Source organism: Panthera pardus, unplaced genomic scaffold (genome assembly GCF_024362965.1).
Source record: "Panthera pardus isolate Hobbes unplaced genomic scaffold, ASM2436296v1 HiC_scaffold_294, whole genome shotgun sequence".
NCBI classification, from domain to species: Eukaryota; Metazoa; Chordata; class Mammalia; order Carnivora; family Felidae; genus Panthera; species Panthera pardus.
In genome coordinates this window covers 97,734-118,604 of record NW_026526870.1, presented here as the reverse complement: position 1 = coordinate 118,604, position 20,871 = coordinate 97,734, and the positions used below count along the sequence as shown (strand labels likewise).

At 47.5% G+C, this 20,871-nt stretch overlaps 1 pseudogene; it reads left to right on the top strand.

Annotated features, from left to right (window-relative positions):
- Window positions 1-4,549: 4,549 nt before the first annotated feature.
- LOC128774116 (neuroblastoma breakpoint family member 6-like) overlaps window positions 4,550-20,871 on the top strand; it is a 30,659-nt pseudogene continuing 14,337 nt past the window's right edge.

Sequence of the window (20,871 nt, the reverse complement as noted above, 5' to 3'; positions counted from 1 at the left end):
CCCTGTGCGCACACACACACACGCACGCGTGCACACACACACACACACACACACACACGTGCACGCGTGCACACATACACACACACGCGTCCGTCTGCCCACACTTGCAAGCAAATCAGGTAGCAGTCCTAGAGTATCAGGTCCTAGAGTCTGTGAGCAACAGAAGCCTAAACAGCAGCCACTGTCAAGCCTCATCCACAGGAGACAGGCCCCTTTACATGGGTTCCTTGGCTGCCACTCCCATGATGCTCCCCCACACCTCTCCCCGCCCATCCCACCCTCCTGGCCAATGGCCTGCTGGCCTACCAGGCAGGAAGTGATGTCATTACCCTCTAGGTTCAGGCCCAGTGTGGATTCTAAGGCCTCAGGCCTTGGATGCTCCCTGGTTATGAGACCGGTGTAGAAAAATAGCTCTTGAAAATGAAAACGTCAATAGAAGGAATAAGAACAACAACAAAAAGATTCGCCAAATATATGCCACGGATATATTCTAGAAGTCAGCAAAAACTTTAAGGAAACAAAATGAAGAAAGACCCAGAAGGTGTGTCTGGTAAGCACAGATACAAGGAGTGGGATGTCTGGGGGAAAAAGAGATGTCATGTGAGTCTCTCACTCGCCGGGGGCGGGGGTGGGGGGAAGGAGTGGAGACCAGTACCCCACAGTGTCGTGGGAGGAGAAAGGAAGGGAAGGGCCAGGCACCCATGTGAAGGAGACCAGATGGAAGGAACCGGCCAAGTCCTCCATGTGCTTTACCGAGACCGCCAGGCGCCAAACCGAGTTCGGCTTTTGCTACACAACAGGGACAAATGCATTCCGAACAGCATACGTTTCAGTTGGATGGGGTGAGGACGTCTTGATATTGACTAATTACTGAAAGAAATGTAGCATCTCCTGAACGTGGCATGGGAGAGTCCTGCAACGTTGTAGCCAACAGAAGATTTTGTGATGCTCTGATGTCACATAGCTGTAGATACGGCAACATGGTTTTTGGGCCCGATGTCTTCTTTTTGTTTGTTTGTTTTGAATTTCATTTTTAGTAATCTCTACACCCAATCCAGGCTCGAGCTTACAACCCTGAGATCAAGAGTCACGGGCTTTACCAACGGAGCCAGCCAGGAGCCTCATGGGCTCAATATCTTCTGAGCTGATGGAGTTACACAAGGCAGAAGAGCCCAGAGTGGCAACTGGGGGCTAGAGAGGCCAGGGAGAGGATCAGCGCCTGCCTTTGGTTGGGTCAAGAGAGAGCTCATTCATCTGCAACTGAAGGCTTGGAGCTTCAAGCCCAGCTAGGAATACTGGGTTTTAAGTGATCCCAGGCCCTGGGAAGCTACACATGTGCTACACATTCTCTCTTAACTAGCTTCTTTCTTAACCTTATCCTTAATCTCTATTTTAAATCAGATGTGGAGAAAAACATCCTGCCTGAGCGCCTAAGTTTCATGTTAGTTACCAAGGGGGTTTGGTAGAGAGAGTCTTTTATTTTCTTTTAGTTTTCAAGATAAAAATCAGGTCTGGAGCCCCAGAGCCTGGGCATGTCCCAGACAATGTAACCTTTCTTCCTGAGGCTGGGTGTTTACAGCTGCTCATTCCTGGAAGGTCGGTGTTAATTCCTTTAAGCCAAATTGCCAGGAAGACACCTCTCACTAAAGAGGTTGGGATTTTTATTGCTTGCAGCCAGAAAGAACACACCCCAAGGTCTCACTAAGAGGATCTATGATAGGATTTGGGCTTTGGTTGGTTGATGTGGGTGGGGGCTGATGGAAGTAAGCAGGGTTTGTTCTATATTGAAGCCTATTAGCACTGGACATTCTATGCTTGTGGTAAAGAAGCGATAGCATTTCCTTATGAAAAGAAGATGTTTGGGACGTTGTAAATTTCACTGTGACCTTGCTGTTGTCTGGCCTGAACAATATTGTGAGGTAGCCTTGTTTTGTCTCATTTATCAAGGTTTCAAAGCAGTCTTATCTCAGGTTGGTATTCTGTATCTCAGATCCTCTCTTTCCAGCATGAGAACAACACAGTCAAGCCGGGAGTGCAGAGTTCAGGGCATTGGGGGCTGGCCTTGTTCTTTCTCCCTGGAAATCCCTAACATAGAGAACAAGAAAAGAGAGCACTCTGGCCTCAGAAGCTGTAGGTGCAACCCTGGTGACAAAAGTGTGACATTGACGAAGTCTCTTGAATCATTCTGTGGCTCCATTTCTCATTTCCCAATGGGTCAAAAGGAATTGTTCCTACGTGGGTTGTCCCAGGTGTTAACTTGATAGAGTAGGCAGCTGGACAGGAGCTGGAGGCAAGGGTGGTGGTAGAGAGTGGTTTTGTGGTTTCCCGCCTCCTGGGACTAGAAGAGCAGGGACACGGCACGTGCTCTCCTTTCTAGCTTGTGTCCTACAATGCCCGATGGCTTCATCATAAAATATTGACCCTGTGGTTTTGATCCCCTGGGAGGGGAAGATGACCATGACAGTTCCAGCAACAACCTTGTAGAGCCAAAAACTGCCCCTCCTGACCGATAGGACAAGCTCCTTAGATGATTGGAAACAACTTCAGTTGGAGACCACACCAGCTATGACCCATAACCTGTGCAAACAGAAGAAGAAAAGACACCCCTAACCCTGGTGCTGTTGCCCCTCCGGGCCTGCCTGCATTCCCATCTTGAGAATGTGCTGTCCTTCATCTACTGCCCTACTGTCCTTCCACGGGCTGGTAGCATACTTTTGCTTTTATTTTCATTTTATATTTTAAGTAGGCGCACCGCCAACGTGGGGCTTGAGCTTCCAGCCCCGAGATCAAGAGTCGCATGGTTTACCGACTGAGCCAGCCGGGTACCCCGTCACTGTGTTCATTCGGGCATGGATCCTCACGTCAGTCGTTCACGGGGAATCTAAGCACTGAGCTCTCCATTCACACAATGCAGAATCTCCCACTGGTAACATCTTCTGGTGCCGTGATTCAGATTGCTTAAGGTAAGATAGTCCTCGCCTTCCTGCTGCTAGAGGACTTCTGTCAGATGAATTTCTCAGATGCCTGCTCTCTCATTCTCCTTGCAGGTTGGCTACCCCTGTGTGCTGCATGATCTCACATTTTCTGATCCAATACTCTCGTGGTTCATGCTGATTTCTCTACCTTACAGTATACATTCTTCTCTTATTATACATGCGATAAACATGCTCCAAGAGATACTGAAATCATCCACTGAAGCACATGTGGCATGTGGTAAAGCTGGTTTTGGAATCTGGGCCTGCTTTTCTTAAGGCTGTGCTTTTATCGCTTCAGCACAGACCCTGGATACGGTTTGTTTGGAACTGTGGTTGGGACTAGAGATAGGTAAAGGCAGTTGTTCCTGAGAACTGTTATTTATCTGCTTGACAAGTATTTACTGAACGTTTTCCCTGGCAGGCTCTTAATGGAGGCGCTGCAGAGACGGGATGAACAGGGCAGGCAGAGCGCCCGCTGTCAGGAAGATGATTTTCCAGCCCAGGAGATCGGTGTCTTATAGATAACCACATCAATACATTTTAATTTCTGCTGTGATGAATTTTACTTAATTGTTGAGTTCCTTGGGCCCATTGTGCCAGCCAGGCTTGAAAATCAACTGAGTATAAACTACAGGGCTGTAGAAGTGTGACAAGGAAGTGTCCCAAGAAAGGTCCTTGTGACATTTTTGTTTTAACGGGGGCGGGGGTGGGGTACAGATGTTTGATCAGTGTCCTCTGAAATTCAGATGTGGGTTCCTGGAGGGTGTGATAGGAGAGTCCAAGGGAAGCTTGCGGCCAAGGCACCTGTTGGTGTGTGTGCTGCCATCAAGCGATGAGGGAGTTTGGGAAAATCTCCTCATCTCTCTGGGCCTCAGTTTCCTTGTCTGTAAGATAAGGTTGTCATTCAACTTCTCCAAAGTCCCTTGCCGCTCAGTCTCTCTGAGAGCACGAGGGACTGAGGTGCCTGTTAAACGTGTCCTGAGGACTGTGGCTGAGACCTGACTTGGTCCCTTGTCTGTGTGTCTCCTGCAGGAGCCCGGCTGAGCCCACACTGGAAACAGAGGACCGAGGGAGCCGATGGAAGACAGAAAATCAGCAGGTGTGGAGCATGAGAATGACCCAGAGAAGGACAAGGTAATGGTGGAACGGTGGCTGCCCAAGGACCTGAGAATACGGGCAAGTGGAGCTCAGAACAATCTGGAGAAACTGAGGAACGCGTACAGTAGCATCCAACCCTGCAAGGAGCAGCCTGAGGCGAGCAGTGAGGACTGGGGGTGTAACGCACTCCACAGTGAACGGTGCACCGGCCAGGGAGCCCCACAGGACGGACGGGGGTTGGTTTGCACTGCCGGGAAGCACCGTTTCTAAGGGTAGGATGGTGTGACCATGAGGCTCTGCCCCAGTCCCTGAGCTTCGACATTGGAGCTGCCCTGACAGTGGATGGCCTCCAAGGAAGTGTGGGTTTGGAGGGATCAATGGTGTTTGGATCAGATTTGGAGATGTCCATTCTTACCTCAAATCGTTTTGCCCTAAGGCCAAGAGGGGCCAGGGCAGGGGACCCTTGCATTTGAAGTCATAATACTAATAATATTCTTCTGAATTTCTGGTCAGGAATGTGGAAGGCTTTACACATAATATCTGTTGACCAGTGATTTTCTTGACTATTGGTTGAGTGCTTCATTTTCCTGAGGCTGTGTTCAGAACTTGGAAATCAATACGATTTCCCGAGGAGGACAAAGCAGTGGGAGAACGATGCAAACACAATGTGGTAGCTCTCCTACACTGGGGTGTTGTGTTGTGACAGAGCAGAGGATTGGTGTGGGGGCCAGGCCCAGGACATCTCTTCCCCATGACAGAGTGAGCCATTGAGAGGAATCCCCGAGGAGAACCCCGTCTTCATCAGAGCTCACCACAGGGCAGTGTCCTGGGACATGGAGAGGGTAGGGCAGCTTCCTCTCTGAGGGAGGGGATTTGCTACCTCTTGGGAGAAAGCAGGGGACCCCTGACTGGACATTTGTGACTGGAATGGAGTTGAGATGGTCAGAGATTGGCAGCAACTTGTATTTGATCAGTGAAAGGAAGTCCCTGAGGGCCTCCTCAGTGCTTGGCTCAGTGCTAGGAACCCCGAATACAGTGGTGAATAACACATTCTCCCAACTGTCCTGGGGATCTCAGTGTGGTAAACAGGAAGTCATGAGAAGTGTAGTGCTGGTGGGTTCCTTGGAGGAAATGACCAAAGCTGCCTGGCTATGACCTCGGTGATTGTCCTGGTCTGCCTGTGTGTTTTCCAACAGCTGGGTGACCTGCCTTGGCCCAACAGCCCTGGAGCCTCAGCCAGATTTCAGCCTTTTAGGACACAACTGACACCCGGGATCCATGGTGGCTCCAACCAGTCAATACTGCCAAGGTCTTCAGAGGAAACGGCTGGCATCTGTGGCTACTACCCACTATGTCTTGGCCAGCTGGGGAAACGGAGGCAACTTCACTAAATCTCATAGGGTCATCCTCTCCATAATGACCAGTGATGATCTGTCTTCCTCTCTGGTAAGTTAAATGCTTTCTGGTCTTCCATATTCTCTCGCCACATAAAAACTAATATAAATATTGGCCCAATTTTAGAACAAGGACATGTACTTCACGTACAAAGGGAGTAGAGCAACTTCCAAGCTTCAGTGAGAACGTACAGAAACTCTTACAACTGAATAATAATAGGATACATCACTCCAAAATTGCGTAAAAGATGCGTATGGCCATTCTGGAATAGGCACTTGAGTCATCCACCATTCTTCTTTTTAAAATCACTTTGATAATTCAAGATCCTTTCCATTTCCATATGAAGTGTTGGATCAGCTTAGAAATGTTTACTAGCATGTCTGCTGGAATTTTGATTGGCCTTGTATCAGATCTGTAGATCAATTTGGGAAGAACTGACATGTAAACCATATTGAGGTCTTCCAATCCACAGCAAATTTTACCTCTCCATGTGTTTAGTTCATTAATTTCTCAAGGTAATGCTGTGTAGTGTTCAGTGTACTGTTCTGACACGTATTTTGTGTGATAAGACAGTGCAAGAAGAGAATTGGTCAAGAGTCTTTTAAGTTTATTTTTATCTATTCTGAGAGGGCTATAGAGAGCAAGCAGGCAAGGGTCAGAGAGAGAGGGAGACAGAATCCCAAGCAGGCTCCACACAGTGAGCACAAACCCTGAAGTGGGGCTCGATCTCAGGAACTGTGGGAGCATGACCAGAACCAAAATCACCAGTCGGACACTTAACCAGCTGAGCCACCCAGGCGCTCCTGGTCAAAAGTCTCGAAGAAGAAATACCTCACAAAACAAGATATACACATGGCCAAAAAGCACTTGAAAAGATGCTCCGCTGGAAACCACTTAAAGGCATAAAGTTGAAGAAAAATGAAAATGGCTTCACTGATGTTTCCCCAGGTTCGATTTTAAACTAAGTAACCTTTTTCTTGTCTTCTGCAAAGCTCCCCTCCTCCCTTCTTAGCCTTCTGTATCAGGAAGCAGGTACACCCCAGGACATGAGGAAGGAGGGTAGCGGCATGTACACAGTTGCTGTCGCTACTGGCCACACCTTGATTTTCCCGATAAGACCCCCAACCCCTTCCTCCAGGGGCAGGAGCTGGCAGTTTTTGAAGGCCTTAGCCTGCTGTCATCCTTTTTGCCTGGGAAAGCAAGAAAGCTGTTAGTGTTCCTCCTTATCTCAGACTCTGTCTTTGTGGTATATTTTGGCTCCAAAGCACGGAGGTCAGTTTTCCAGAACACACTCAGTCATCAGGAGGAACACAAGTTAATGCTACCGTGAGTTAGCGTTACACGTCCATTGCCATGGGCTAAAATGAAGAAGACCGGAAATATATGTGGTGAGGATGTGAAGTCACTAGAAGTTTCCAACACTTGTGGGAATGAAAACTGGTCCAGTCATGTAGAGAGGCTGAACCATAGTTAAACATTGACCACTCACATGAACAGCCATTTCACTTCTAAGTATTTACACACCGATCTGTACATGAATACTCCCCATCGCTTTCTTCACAGTGGCTAAACCCTGGAGACCACACAGAGGCCACTAGTAGGTGACTGTATAAATCGACAGGATGTAGCCGTTCGGAGGAATACTACTTAGCGATAAAAAAGCACAAACTGGCGATACGTGCAGTAATATGGATGGATTTCAGAATCCTTATGCTGCACCAAGGAATGTAGGCACCAAAGCGTTCCACCTACCTAGAGTTGTTAAAAAAGGCAAACCCACCTGTAGGGTCAGTGGGTGCCTGGGGCTGAGGCGGAGACAGTGATGGACTGCAAAGGGCCACAAGGGAAGTTGTGAGCTGGAAGAAATGCCGTGTCTTGATGGTAGCTGGAGTTTGATTTTGCTGTGCATTTAATTGTACGCCTTATTTACTTTTTTAATGTTTATTTATTTATTCTGAGATTGAGCAGGGAAGGGGGAGAGAGAGAGGGAGAGCAAGACAATCCCAAGCAGGTTCCACACTGTCAGCACAGCACCCGATGTGTGGGCTTGAATCACTAGCCGTGAGATCATGGCCTGAGACAAAGTCCAGAGAGTCAGATGCTTAACTAACTGGGCCACCCATACCCCGCATGGTACACTTTAAAAATGCCGTCTAACGTACCCAAAGTATCCCCCGGTAGCATTCGTGTGATAATCTAGTGTATTTCTCCATACCAACCGTGAGCATTTAGAAAATGAAATTTAAAAACAAAATAAAATTAAACTCAATAAACACAATAGAGATTCACATCCACACAATCATTAAATGCATAAGAACACATATAAGGAAGACTCCAGACAACTATTGCTGACAGAAATTAAAGGAGATCTAGATACATATAAAAGTGTATACAGCACCTTCATAGATGAGAAGATCCAATCTTGTTGGAATACCAAATCAATATTACCCTGATTCCTATTGGAGTAGGCATTTTGGGGGGAAGTTACCAACTAATTCTAAAATGTATGTGGAAGGGTGCCTGGATGGCTTGGTCAGGTCCGCGTCCGGCACTGGATTCTGGCTCAGGTCATGATCTCACACTTCACGGGTTTGAGCCCCGGGGGCATTGGGCTCCATACTGACAGTGTGGAGCCTGCCTGGGAATCTCTCTCCCTCCCCCTCCCCTACTCACTTTCTCTATCAACATAAAGAACTTAGAAAAAAAGTATAAAAACCTGGATTTCATAAAGTATTAAATCCTTCGTTGATCATAAATCACTATTTAAAAAGTGAAAAGACACACCCTCTCCCTCTCTGTCTGCCCCTCCCCCTCTCAAAATATGTAAAATTTAAAAAGTCATCATAAAATACACAGTGAAAACACAATCCACAGTCCAGGAATAATTCCTTGCAATACCTCATATATGGCAACGACCTTATCCAAAATACAGAAGGAACTTACACACATCACAAAGAAAATTACAGAGAACCGAGCTTATTGATGAGGAAAAGATCTCAAAAGGAGCTTCATAAAAGAAGATACCCAAATGACCAAGAGCATTCGAAAACTAAACCGAGCACTAACAGCTAGCAGAATGGCTAAAATCAAAAGGACCAAGAATACCAGGTATGTGGGAATGTAGAGAAACTGGGACTGCCTATCTTTGGGCGGAAATCTAGGAGACAAAGCCTTTGCAAAAGTCTGTGTCAGTTTCTCTGCTTTCCCCAAGCATTTTATTCCTAGGATGTGTACCTGGGAGGAACCAGTGGGTGTCTGCACAAACACAGTTTGTACATGATTATTTGTCCTTACTCTGTGTGTGATAACCAAAACTAGATCTGTCCAGCAGGAACACGGATAGTCAAATTGTGCTATAATCCCCAAGCAGAGTATTTCTCGGCAGCATCAGCACCAATGGCTGACACACAGCTAATCAGGACGAGATCTCAAAACCAGACACCGAGTGAGAGAACACAGAACATAGGAGAACATACGACATCATTGCAGTTATATGAAGTGTAAGAACAAGCAAAAGTCGTCTAGGGTGAGAATTCAGAGTGTGTTTGTGTTTGGAAATGGGTATTGACCGGCAAGGAGCAGAAGAGAACTTTGCGCCACGGACGAAAGTGTTCTATATCTCGATCTGGGTGGTGACAGGATGCATACGTACGTTAAATTCATTGAGCTGTGTGCTTGCGGTTTGTGCGTTTTGCTCTAGGTCAATTCGACCCCAATAAAGAACTGTTAGAATTGAAAAAGAGAGAGATGACCGAGCCGAAAAGAGAATAACAAATGACAGGAAATCGGTAACAAATATTGAACGTGAACATCACAATAAGAATGTCTTGAGGAGAAACCCAAAGCGATTCAACAGAACAAACACTAAAAAGTATAATTTCATGAAAAACAGGAGAGTGAGAATGACAAGTTCAAATAAGATTAGAATGGCATGTTGCTGCCTTAGGAAAGTCACTCTAGAGCAATAAACACTGAGACGTATTCCAGCAAAAGTACTGTCAGTCGCTTTGATGTGGGGTACAAGGTTGGCTTTCGAGGCCATCCAAGATTCCTTTGGCTCTTTGGGGTCTTTTCTGGTTGCATACAAAGTTGAGGATTGCTTGTTGTAGCTCTGTGGAAAAGGTTGGTGGTATTTTGATAGGGATTGCAGTCAGTGTGTGGATTGCTTTTGTTAGTATCAACATTTTAACGATATCTGTTCTTCTAATCCATGAGCACGGGAAGTTTTTCCATTTCTTTCTGCCCTCTTCAGTGCCTTTCGTAAGGGTTCTCTAGTTTTCAGAGTGCAGATCTTTTACGTCTTTGGTTGGGTTCATTCCTAAGTATCTTACGGTTTTAGGTGCAATTGTACATGGTTTCAACTCCTCGATTTTTCTTTGTGGTGCTTCATTATTGATGTGTGGGAACGCAAGAGATTTCTGTATGTTGATTTTGTGTCCTGGGACTTTACTGAATTTGTGTATCAGTTCTAGCAATGACGTGGATGGAGCGAGAGTGTATTATGCTAAGTGAAGTCAGTCAGCCAGAGAAGGACACGTATCATATGATTTCACTCATCTGTGGAATTTAAGAAACCCAATAGATGAACGATGGGCGGTTGGTAAAGAGAGAGGCAAACCATGAAACAGACTCTTAAGTAATAGAGAGCAAACAGAGGGTTTGTTAACCTCCGTTCTATTAAATATGAAGGTAGGCCAAATGAACGTAATCAAATAGCATCAAGTTTATAGATGTTTCCAAAGTAGGTGGTCACTACATGTATTCAAGGACATACGTATAAATTAACATTTTGACAGTTCGAAAGAGATCTTGTGAGAGACACATGAAATCCGTAAGTGACAAGCATGAAATATGGTTGTTTAGTGACATTATAAAAACAACAAAAAAACAACTCACACGTAGAGAAGGAGTCGAGGATATAGGGATATCCAACATCAGTTTAATGGGAAGCCAAAATGGTGCCCCAAGAGGGGATAAGAAAGCCTCATAACACAGGAAAACAGCCAGAAGAACAGTGAGAGTTGGGACAAAACATTTTTCTCAAGTAAATATTTATTCACTTAGTATTATACTCTGCCTCCTGTCTTACACTTTTTAATGGATAGAGGACAAACTAGAGAGATCCAGAGAAGAACATCATGACAGTCTAAGACTTTGGAATGTTTCACTCACTGGAAAAGCCTGAAGGTCTGTTTGACCTTAAAGAGAAGTGGGGTGGCTTGATGACAGCCCTTTAGTAAAACTTGGGAAACTATTTCTGCCTTGATGTTTTTATGCACACACAAGAATGAACAGTGAGAACGATGCTGAGATGTGTTTGGAAAGAGATGGGGTCTGTGGCACCTGGATGGCTCATTGGGTTGAGTGTCTGATTCTTGATTTTGGCTCAGGTCATGATCTCACGGTTCATGAGATCAAGGCTCCCGTACGGTACTGTGCAGATAGCACAGAGTCTGCTTGGGATTCTCTCTCTCTCCCACTCCCTCCACCCCATCCCGCTCACGTGCTCGTGCTTTCTCTCAAAATAAATAAATAAACTTAAAACAGAGACAGACAGAGAGAGATATGGGATCTGTGGTATTAGCACAAGGGTAGACAACTACTGAGAGTGGCCGCTGAGGGGTGGTCCCCATCAGTGGTGACCTTCAGGGGAGACTAGGCAGCCTTGGGTATCTGCGTAGCCTTGGCACCTGGAAGGCAATGGCTCCCAAGGTTCCATGACATCCCCGCGTTCCAATTCTGTTATTGCAACTGCAGACCGTCACCTGGCGTGCCAGGTGCTCGGTCTGTCATTCCGGTTGGAGTCTGAGCTACAGGCAGTGCCTCGGGCTCTCGACTCTGGCATCTCGAACCTTCTTTTTGTAGCTGCTGACTCTCCAGTGCTGTGGGGTGTTGTTCAAGTTGTTCCCAGTAGTAAGTAAAGAATTGCTGTATCCTCGCCCCTCAGTCCTGATTGAACCTACTTGATTTCACTTGTTTTTAACCCGTCATGTGTTTGGTTTCTTCTCCCCAGTCCCCAGCTCTACCTCTTCTGCCACATGTCACCATGGCAGCACCTCTTGACCCGGTGTCTGATCCAGGGACAGAAATGAGCCTCCTGGAACTCAACCAGGAGCTTCAATCCAAGCTGGAAGCAAGCCAGCAGGACTTCCGAGACCTCAGAGAGAAATTCCTTGTATCCGAAGCTACTGCCTACTCCCTGGCCAACCAGCTGCAGAAATATAGTAAGTCCTACAAGGTCAGGGTCACCAAAGTGATGACTGTCTGTATTCCTGGAGACAGGAATTGGCTTTGTGTGGAGAGAAAACGAAAGCCCTCTCCGGACTTTGTCTTCTCTATTTCCATCGTCACGATCAATTCCATTGTGACCACAATCCAGGAAAAGTAGCAGTGGGTATTTCTTAATGTATGTTTGTTGGTTTTGAGAGAGACAGTGTTAGTCGGGGTGGAGCAGAGAGAGAGGGAGATAGAGGATGCCAAGCAGGCTCGGTGCTGTCAGCACAGAGGCTGACGTGGGGCTCGATCTCAGGAATGTGAGATCATGATCTGAGCCGAAATCAAGAGTTGGAAGCTTAACAGACTAAAGCTCCCGGAGGACCCAGTGGAAGTGGGTGTCTTACCCTCATTTTGCCGAGGATGGGAAGAATGGGGAAAACGAGACTAGCAGTTTCTCCAGGTTGGTTTGCAGTGCTGTACAGGGTGGGGTTACAGTTAACTTTCTAGTGATTGATTCCTGACGCAGACCCAGAAATGCCTGGTCCTCTCAGGGTCCTGTGTGTGTGTGTGTGTGTCACATCCTGCATCACTGTTGGCCTTCGTGTCTCGGACTAATGAACTCCATCACGTCCCACTTCTCTGAGGTTCCAATGGCAAAGCAGCGAGCTGTTTCACTGGGGAAACTTGCTGATGGTGCACACGGGGCGCGGGCGGGGACAAGGAGACACGGCCAGCTTGCAAGGAGCTGGAAGATGGGTCTGCTTTCCCTGAAACTGCGGTATCCATGAGGAATGCCGTCCAGACAGTGACTCCCCTGATGAGAGGGAAGCTGTGCTTCGTGGGCACAGGCTCTGCTTCCTGAGTCCTCGGTAGCCATTGACACCCTGTGGCGAGGTAGAGGGCATTTCAAGGCCCATCAGACAATCTGTGCTCCCTCCTGTGTCTCTCCCTGAGCTGGGGAACCTTCAAGGATGCAGGACGGCCAGCAGGGCCAGGCCTGGCCAGGAGTCAAGTGGCCCGGTGAGAATGAGGGTGAGCGGGGGAGACCACAGCCCCGGTGACCGCCCAAGCCAGTGTGTGGAGCTGGCCCTCCCCCACGGTCAGCCTGGAATGGGGAGGCCAGCTGCCTGTTCATTCAGAGGGGGCTGCCATGGCGGGAGGAATCCTGAGTTAGGGGCATGTGTGCAGCGGGGCGATGGGAAGGAATCCTGACGACTCTGAGCCCGAACTGTTGCCGTTTCCTTACCAAGAGTTTTCCATAAAACAAGGAGAGGTGGGATTACAAATGACTGATGGGGAGAAAAGTAATGTTGGAAGCGGCTCTTTAGCAAGGTGAAGAGATGATGAGCTTTGGGGTAAGGACAAGCAAAGTTTTCTTTGCATCTTTCCTGATAACCGTGACACAAGTGCGGGAAACCACTTGTGAAGACGACGAAGGAAGGCATCACCCAGGAGCTTGGGGTGGAGGGAACACAGTCTGGCTCTGGGCCAGTCTTCCTGTGCTCCCCGCCATGCTGCCCTGCCCCGATTTCTGTGCCTCACATTCCTCCTCTGTGATCCTGCTGCTGTCATAGTACCTGCTGCTTTGAGTGGAGGGGACGGGCAGTGAGAGAGGGACACGGGATCCGAGAAGTGGGCTCTGCGCTGAGAGCAGTGAGCCTGCTGCGGGGGCTTGCACTCACGAACCACGAGGTCATGACCCGAGCCCAAGGCGAAGCTCGCCAGACTGAGCCACTCAGGCGCCCCCCGCCCCCGTCTGCTGCTTCTGATACCACAAGCTTTGTTAGTGTTTGGCCGTATCGCTTTCAGGTCCTTCTGGTTTTACGCATTATAGTGCACACAAGAGTATACGGGTGAACTTTTTGCCTTTGAGACATGTGCTCATTATCCAACTCAAGGGAACCATGAGTCAGTCCTGTGGTCCTAAGGGCCTCACTTCATGTCCCTGCTTAGTGTCCTACCTAAGAGGCTGCCAGCTCAGGTGAGTGGCCATGATCAGGGTGAGTGTCAGGGGATGTGGATTCTGATTCTGCCAAATCCCAGTCATTCACCTTGTCTAGTTCCTGTCCACGCCTTGGAGCTGCTCTTCCCTCAGCTCTAAAACAGGGAGGTATCAAATACCGTGTAGCTGGGGGGCTGAGGAATGAGATGCGCAGAGCCCGATGCTGGGGTTACATTGTCCTGGGGTACACCCCGCCCCCCTCCCTGGAGGCAGCGAGCACAGCGGCACGTGTAGCTTGTCCACTGAGGCCGGTGTCTGTGTTCTCAGAGTGTGAAGAGTTGAAAGACATCATCGAATCCGTGCTGGGGGAGACGCTGCAGCGTAAGCAGGGGAAGTTGGCAGAGACCTTGACCGAGAAGCTCAGGTAAGGAGGGCTCCGTGGCTGGTGGGAGGCCGTAGGCATCTCTGACTCTTGTCAGCGACAGGTCTGGGCCAGGAGAAGGGCAGAAACTTGCCTGGCACACAGGTGCACACACACATCTGTCAAACAGTGAAGACAGCAGTATCTGGTGTATTGCGGACTCCAATTATTCGGGGCCTCGCTCAATTTTTGTATTTTTTTTTTTTTAATTTATTTAAATCCAAATGAGTTCGCATATAGTGTATAAATGGTTTCCGCAGGAGATTTTAGGGTATCATCTCTTACAAATGACACCCGGTGCTCATCCCGAAAACTGCCCCCCTAATGCCCATCACCCATTTAGCCCATCTCCCACCCAAAACCCCTCCAGCAAGTCTCAGGTTATTCTTTGCATTTAAATGTCTCTCTCTAATGGTTTGCTTCTGTCTCTGTTTTTATCTTAATTTTCCTTCCTTTCCCCTGGTGCATCTGGTTTGTGTCTTAAATTCCACATATGAGTGAAATCATGTGATCTTTATCTTTCTCTGATTGACTTATTCGGCTTAGCATAATACACTCTAGTTCCATCCACAGTGTTGCAAAGGGCAGATCCATTCTTTTTCATCACCAAGTAATGTTCCGTTGTATCAATTTATGTACCATGTCTTCTCAATCCATTCATCCGTCGATGGACATCTGGGCTCTTTCCATCCTTTGGCTATTGTTGATAACAGTACTATAACATTGGGGTGCAGGTGCCCCTTCGAATCAGCATTTTTGAGTCCTTTGGATAACTACCTAGTAGTGCCATTGCCGGATTGTAGGGTAGCTCTTCTCTAAATTTCTTGAGGAACTTCCGCACTGTTTTCCAGAGTGGCTGCACCAGTTTGCATTTCTACCAGCAAAAGTGCCAAAGTGGTCCCCTTTCTCCACATCCTCACCATCTGTTATTCATTTTAGCCATTCTGACAGATAGGAGTGGTATCTCATTGTGGTTTTACTTTCCTTTTCCCTGATGATGAATGATGTTGAGCAAGTTTTCGTGTGTCTGTTACCATCTGGATGTCTTCTTTGGAGAAGTGTCTGTTTCTGTCTTTTGCCCAATTCTTTACGGGATCATTTGCTTCTTGGGTGTTGAGTTTTGAGTTTGATCAAGGTTGTTTTATACATATTGAATACTGACTCTTTATCCGATATGTTGTTTGTAAATATTTTCTCCCATCGCTTCGATTGCCTTTGAGTTTGTTGTTTGTTGAAGCTTTTCATCTTGATGAGATCCCAGTGGTTCATGTTTGCCTCAGGAGACATGTGTAGTAAGAAGTTGCTGCGGCCAAGGTCAAAGAGGTTGCCACCTGTCTTCTCCTGCAGGATTTTGATGGTTTCCTGTCCTACATTTAAGTCTTTCATCCATTTTGAGTTTATTTTTGTGTACGGTGTAAGAACGTTCTCCAGGTTCATTCTTCCACACGTCTCTGTCCAGTTTTTCCAACCCCATTTGCCGAAGAGACCGTCTTTTTTCCATTGAATAATCTTTCATGTGTTGTCGAAGCTTATTTGGCCATAGATTTGTGGGTCCATTTCTGAGTTCTCTCTTCTGTCCCCTGGTTCTGTGTGTCTGTATTTGTGCTGATACCATACTGTCTTGATGATTACAGCTTTATAATATGACTTGAAGTCCAGAAATGTAAGGATTACTTGTTCTAGCTCTGTGAAGAATGCTGGTGTTCTTTTGATAGGAATTGCATTGACTCTGTAGATTGCTTTGGGTAGTATTCAGATTAAAAACATTTTTTTTTTTTTTTTTAGTATTTCTTTTATCTTGGGAGACAGAGAGACAGAGTGCAAACAGGGGAGGGACAGAGAGAGAGAGAGAGAGATCCAGAATTTGAAGCAGGCTCCAGGCTCTGAGCGGTCAGCACAGAGCCCGACGTGGGGCTCGAACCCACGACGCGCGGGACCATGACCTGGGCTGAAGTCATATGCTTAACCGACTGAGCCTCCCAGGCGCCCCAGTGATGACATTTTAACAATATTTGTTCCTCAGATCCAGGAGCATGGATTGTTTTTCCATTTTTGTGTGTGTGTCTTCAATTTCTTTCATAAGTTTTCTACAGTTTACAGGTTTTTATAGTTACAGCAAATCTTTTACCTCTTTGGTAGGTTCATTCCCATGTATTTTGTGGTTTTCAGTACCCTAGTCAATGGGATCAGTTCCTTGATTTCTCTTTCTGCTGCTTCATTATCGGTATACAGAAATGCAAGCAATTTCTGTACGTTGACCATATTCCAGTGAATTTGCTGAATCCATGCATCAGTTCTAGCAGTGTTTTGGGGAGTCTTTCCGGTTTTCCATGTGGAGTATCATGTTGTCTACAAAGAGTGAAAGTTTGACTTGTTCCTTGCTGATTTGGATGCCTTTTATTTCTTTTGCTGTCTGGTTGCTGAGGCTAGGACTTCCAACGCTATGTTCAACAAGAGCGGTGAGAGTGGACCTTCTGTCGTGTTCCTGACCTTAGGGACCTCAGTTTTTCCCCACTGAGGTGATATTAGCTGTGGGTCTTTTGTAATCGGTATATATGATCTTGAGGTATGTTCCTTCTATCCCTACTTTCTTGAGGGTTTTCTCAAGAAAGGATGCTGGATTTTGTCAAAAACTTTTCCTGCATCTATTGAGAGGATCATGTGGTTCTTATCCATTCTTTTATTCATGTGCTGTATCAGGTTGGTTGATGCGCAGATATTAACACAAACCTTGCGGCCCAGGAATAAATCCCCCCCTGATTGTGGTGAATAATTCTTTGTTGTTTTTTTTTTTGTTTTAATTTTCTCTTTATGTTTGAGAGGCAGAGGGAGACAGAGCGCAGGTGGGGGAGGGGCAGAGAGAGAGGGAGACCCAGAATCCGAAGCAGGCTCCAGGCTCTGGACTGTCTGCACAGAGCCCGATGGGGGCCCAAACTCACGAACCTTGAGATCATGACCTGAGCTGAAGTTGGACGCTCAACCGACTGAGCCACCCAGGCACCCCGTGAATAATTCTTTTAATGTATTGTTGGGTATGGGTGGCTAGTATCTTGTGGAGAATTTTCGCATCCGTGTTCATCAGGGAGATTGGTCTGCAAGTCTCCTTTTTAGTGGGGATTTGGATGGTTTTGGGGTCAAGTTAATGCTGGCCTTGTAGGATGAGTTTGGAAGTTTTCCCCCCATTTCTATTTCAAACAGCTTCAGGAGAATAGGTACGGACCCTTCTTTAATGTCAGGTGCAATTCCCCTGGGGAACCAGCTGGCCCCGGACTCTTGTTTGTTGGGTGTTTTTTTATTGCTGATTCAATTTCTCAACTTGTTATGTATCTGTTCAAATTTTCTATTTCTTCCTATTGCAGTTTGGGGAGTTTATATGTTTCTAGGGATTTGTCCTTTTCTTCCAGATTTGGGCCATTTGTTGGCATATAATTGCTCATAATAATGTCTTCTTTTTTGTGTGTATTTCTGCAGTGTTGGTTGTGGTCGCTTCACTTTCACTCCTGAGTTTATTTATTTGGGCCCTTTCCTTTTTCTTTTGATAAAGCTGGCTAGGGACTTACCGATAATGTTAATTCATTCAAAGAACCAGCTCTTGGTTTCATTGATGTGTTCCGTTTTATTTTATTTCCATATCATTGACTTCTGATCTCATCTTTATCATTTCCCTTCTTCTGCTGGTTTTGGGCTTCATTTGCTGTTCTTTTTCCAGCTCCTCTAGGTGTAAAGTTAGGTTGTGTATTTGAGACTTTTCTTCCTCTTTTACGAAGGCCTGGATTGCTATATGCTTCCCTCTTATGATCGCCTTTGCTGCATCCCAGAGGTTTTGGCCTGTCGTGTTTCATTTTCATTGGCTTCCATGTATCATTCACTCTGTGTCAAATAAATATCATTTATTGAGCTGAAAGTCACCAAATTCAAGTGAACAATTTGTGGCATTGGCCACATTCACACTGTTGTGAGATCACCACCTCATTTGCCTGTAACACAGTCACCTCCTGAGGGATGACAGCTTGTCGGTCATGTTTTCCTTCAGACAATGCTGTCCTCTTGACCCTGCCGCTCTCCTGACCTGTGTAGTCCACACCAGCTGTCCTGTCCACATTTCTGTGGCTGGCGCTGGGTCCATGCACAGCACGATGCACACCGTGTAGGTTCACAGGAAATGGCTGTGCCGCAGGGAGGGCCTGAAGGGACATCTCTCTGACGGGTGTTGAGGAAGACACCTGGCTTTGTTTACAGAAGAAGGAGCTGCAGAGGAGGTCAAGGAGACTCCCCGACACAGAGGAGCCTTGTTTTACCTTCTTCTTTCTGTGTCACAGGCAGGGCCCCACACACGTGCCAGAACGTGGCCTTGAGGGCTCCTTGCGGAAAATCACAGAAACGTCCGTGAAAGCTCTCAGAGAATCTATTCAACTCTGTGTTTTAAAATTTTCTCTATGTCCCACCTTAGGCAATATCATATCCTGATTAAAGCTCAGGCTGAAGAGCTGACCCAGTTGTGGCAGAAGTTACGGGAAGGGAGAGAAGTTTCTGAGCCAGTCGATCAGCACCTCAAGGACCTCCTCACCCACGATGACCCCGAGCGTTCCCAAGGCCAGGGCATCCAGGAGCAAGTGGCCGAGGGACACAGGCTGGCAGAGTGCCTTGCCCGCCAGCTCAGCCCCGGTAAGGCGGCCACAGGCCCTGTGTGCACTGAGCTGCTCCGAGGTCCTGGGCTCCCCAGACATCTCCCGCCTCCCCTCACATTGTTGGCAGCCGCTGTCTTGGTTTCCATGTGACACATGGGGCCACCAGAGGACCCGGACTAGCAGGTGGGAAAGGAGAGGAGAAGTGCACAGGGTGGAGGTCACGGTGCTCCACCCATCTGTGTCCTCCCCGAGGGAACTGCCTTTAGGGCAGGAGGCAGCCTCCACCAGTGTCAGAGCCCAGAAGGGAGGACGAGGAAGGAGGCAGCTTGTTCGAGTGCAGGGAGTCCTGAGCTAAGCGGGAAGTTCCAGGCTCCCGCCCAGGAGCTGTCTTTATTGACTGTGGGCGAGAGAGTGATCTTCGCTTTCTCCATAACTGTCTCCTCAACTGTCTATCAAGTAACCTGTCATAGCTGTGGTGATCACATGCGAAAGTTCACGAATGCACTTCAGGAAAAATAAAGCCCCTGACTTTGTGGAGGGGAATGAGGTATTGGATGTAGTAGGCCTTGGAGATGGAACGTCGTTTAGACTGAAACGCTCTTCATACAGACGGCCCGTCCATAACACCGACGTCCACTTGGGGACCCATGAGTCCACATGTGGAGGGACTTGGGACCGGGTGATTGTGCTGTCCTCGGGGCAAGGAGGAGACTCTCCGTGAGCACTGGGAGCACACAGGGCCTGCGCCTGTTGCATGACTGTGGTACCTGCAAGACACTGTTCGCTGAAATCAGATTGAAACTGGACAGGCATCCACGGATCTGGACAAGAGACAGTTTAAACTTTTGCCCAGTCTCAGTCATGGTGAGCCCCCGAATCAGAGACACTCCCTGCTGGATCTGAAATCCATACCGCAACAGTTCTCCAGGGCAGTGCCCTGGAGCTTCAGAACAAGAGTTAGTCATGCGTAGATAATTACGTTGCTAAGGCATATAAGCCCCTGTGTTTATAGTGGTGATGTGGGAGCTCCACATCATGGGAGATTTCTGAATTTCTTTGCAGAAGATGATGATGATGAGGAGGAGGAGGAGGAGGAGGAGGATGAACAAGCAGAAGTATCCCTCACCACCAGGTAACAATGAATACTGGGGACCCGGTAATGTGTGGGTGAAAAAGGATAGGGACTCAGAAAGAACAGTAGGTGAGGTCACAAGAGTCCAGGTGGCAGATGCAGGGATCAGCAGAGCTGCAGATGGTAGTGACTGAATTCCCTCAGCGGCAAATGGCCCTGTTCCCTCGGTTGTCTGCTGTCACGGGGCTGCTTGTCTGGGGGAGCCCCAGATGAACTCAGCAGCCTTAGGATTCCCCGTACGCACAAAATACCCGTTCTGTCCTGTAAATGAACACCAGGAGGAGACGCATCTCTACACAGTTCTCAAAGGTCCCTGGTAGGAAGGTAACCAGCAAAGGAACTGAGAGACAGACAGCTGGCAAAATTAACACGGAATTACCTAACCAAAACCAAAAGGTTGGGGTGTCATGTGACACTATTAATAGAAAAGTGCCTGGAGGGCACAATTTTCTGCAGTGCACAGTGACTCAAGACTGTAACCGCTTGATCAGTCTATGTTAAATTCAACATGACTCAGGCACGTGGCGGTTGCCCCTGGCATGGACTCCCATTTGTCCTTCGTCTCGTGACTGTACCATACTGGGATGGTCGAGTCTCATTCCTCATTGCTCGTTATGTGGCCAGTGGACTGAGGATCTATCTGTTGTTGCTTCTCTCCCACCCCTTCCTGGCCACACTCTGCCTCTTGTAGGATAACCTTTTCTCTCTCAAGGCTATGGTCCCTTTCCTTTCTGCGACCACTCCCTTGCCTCCCATCAACACCAGCTAGGTAGCAAGCCATGGTGTCTGATCCTCCTGGTTTCCTCTTGTGTCGTTCTTGCCCCACCTGGCACAGCATGAAGCTTCCGGAAGCTGAAAAGAAGGAAGTCCTCCAGGACATGCTGAATGAATGTGTTTTGACTCCTTCCATTGGCCGAGAAGGGCGTGACTGCTACCAGCCTTGCAAGGATGGCACGTTCCCATCGGATGAACAGAAATTCGGCTCTGCTCTGGATGTAGCCTGTGAATGCTCCCATTCCAAAGGGGATGAAACTCCACCCGGTTCCCCAGGTAGTGTCCACAAT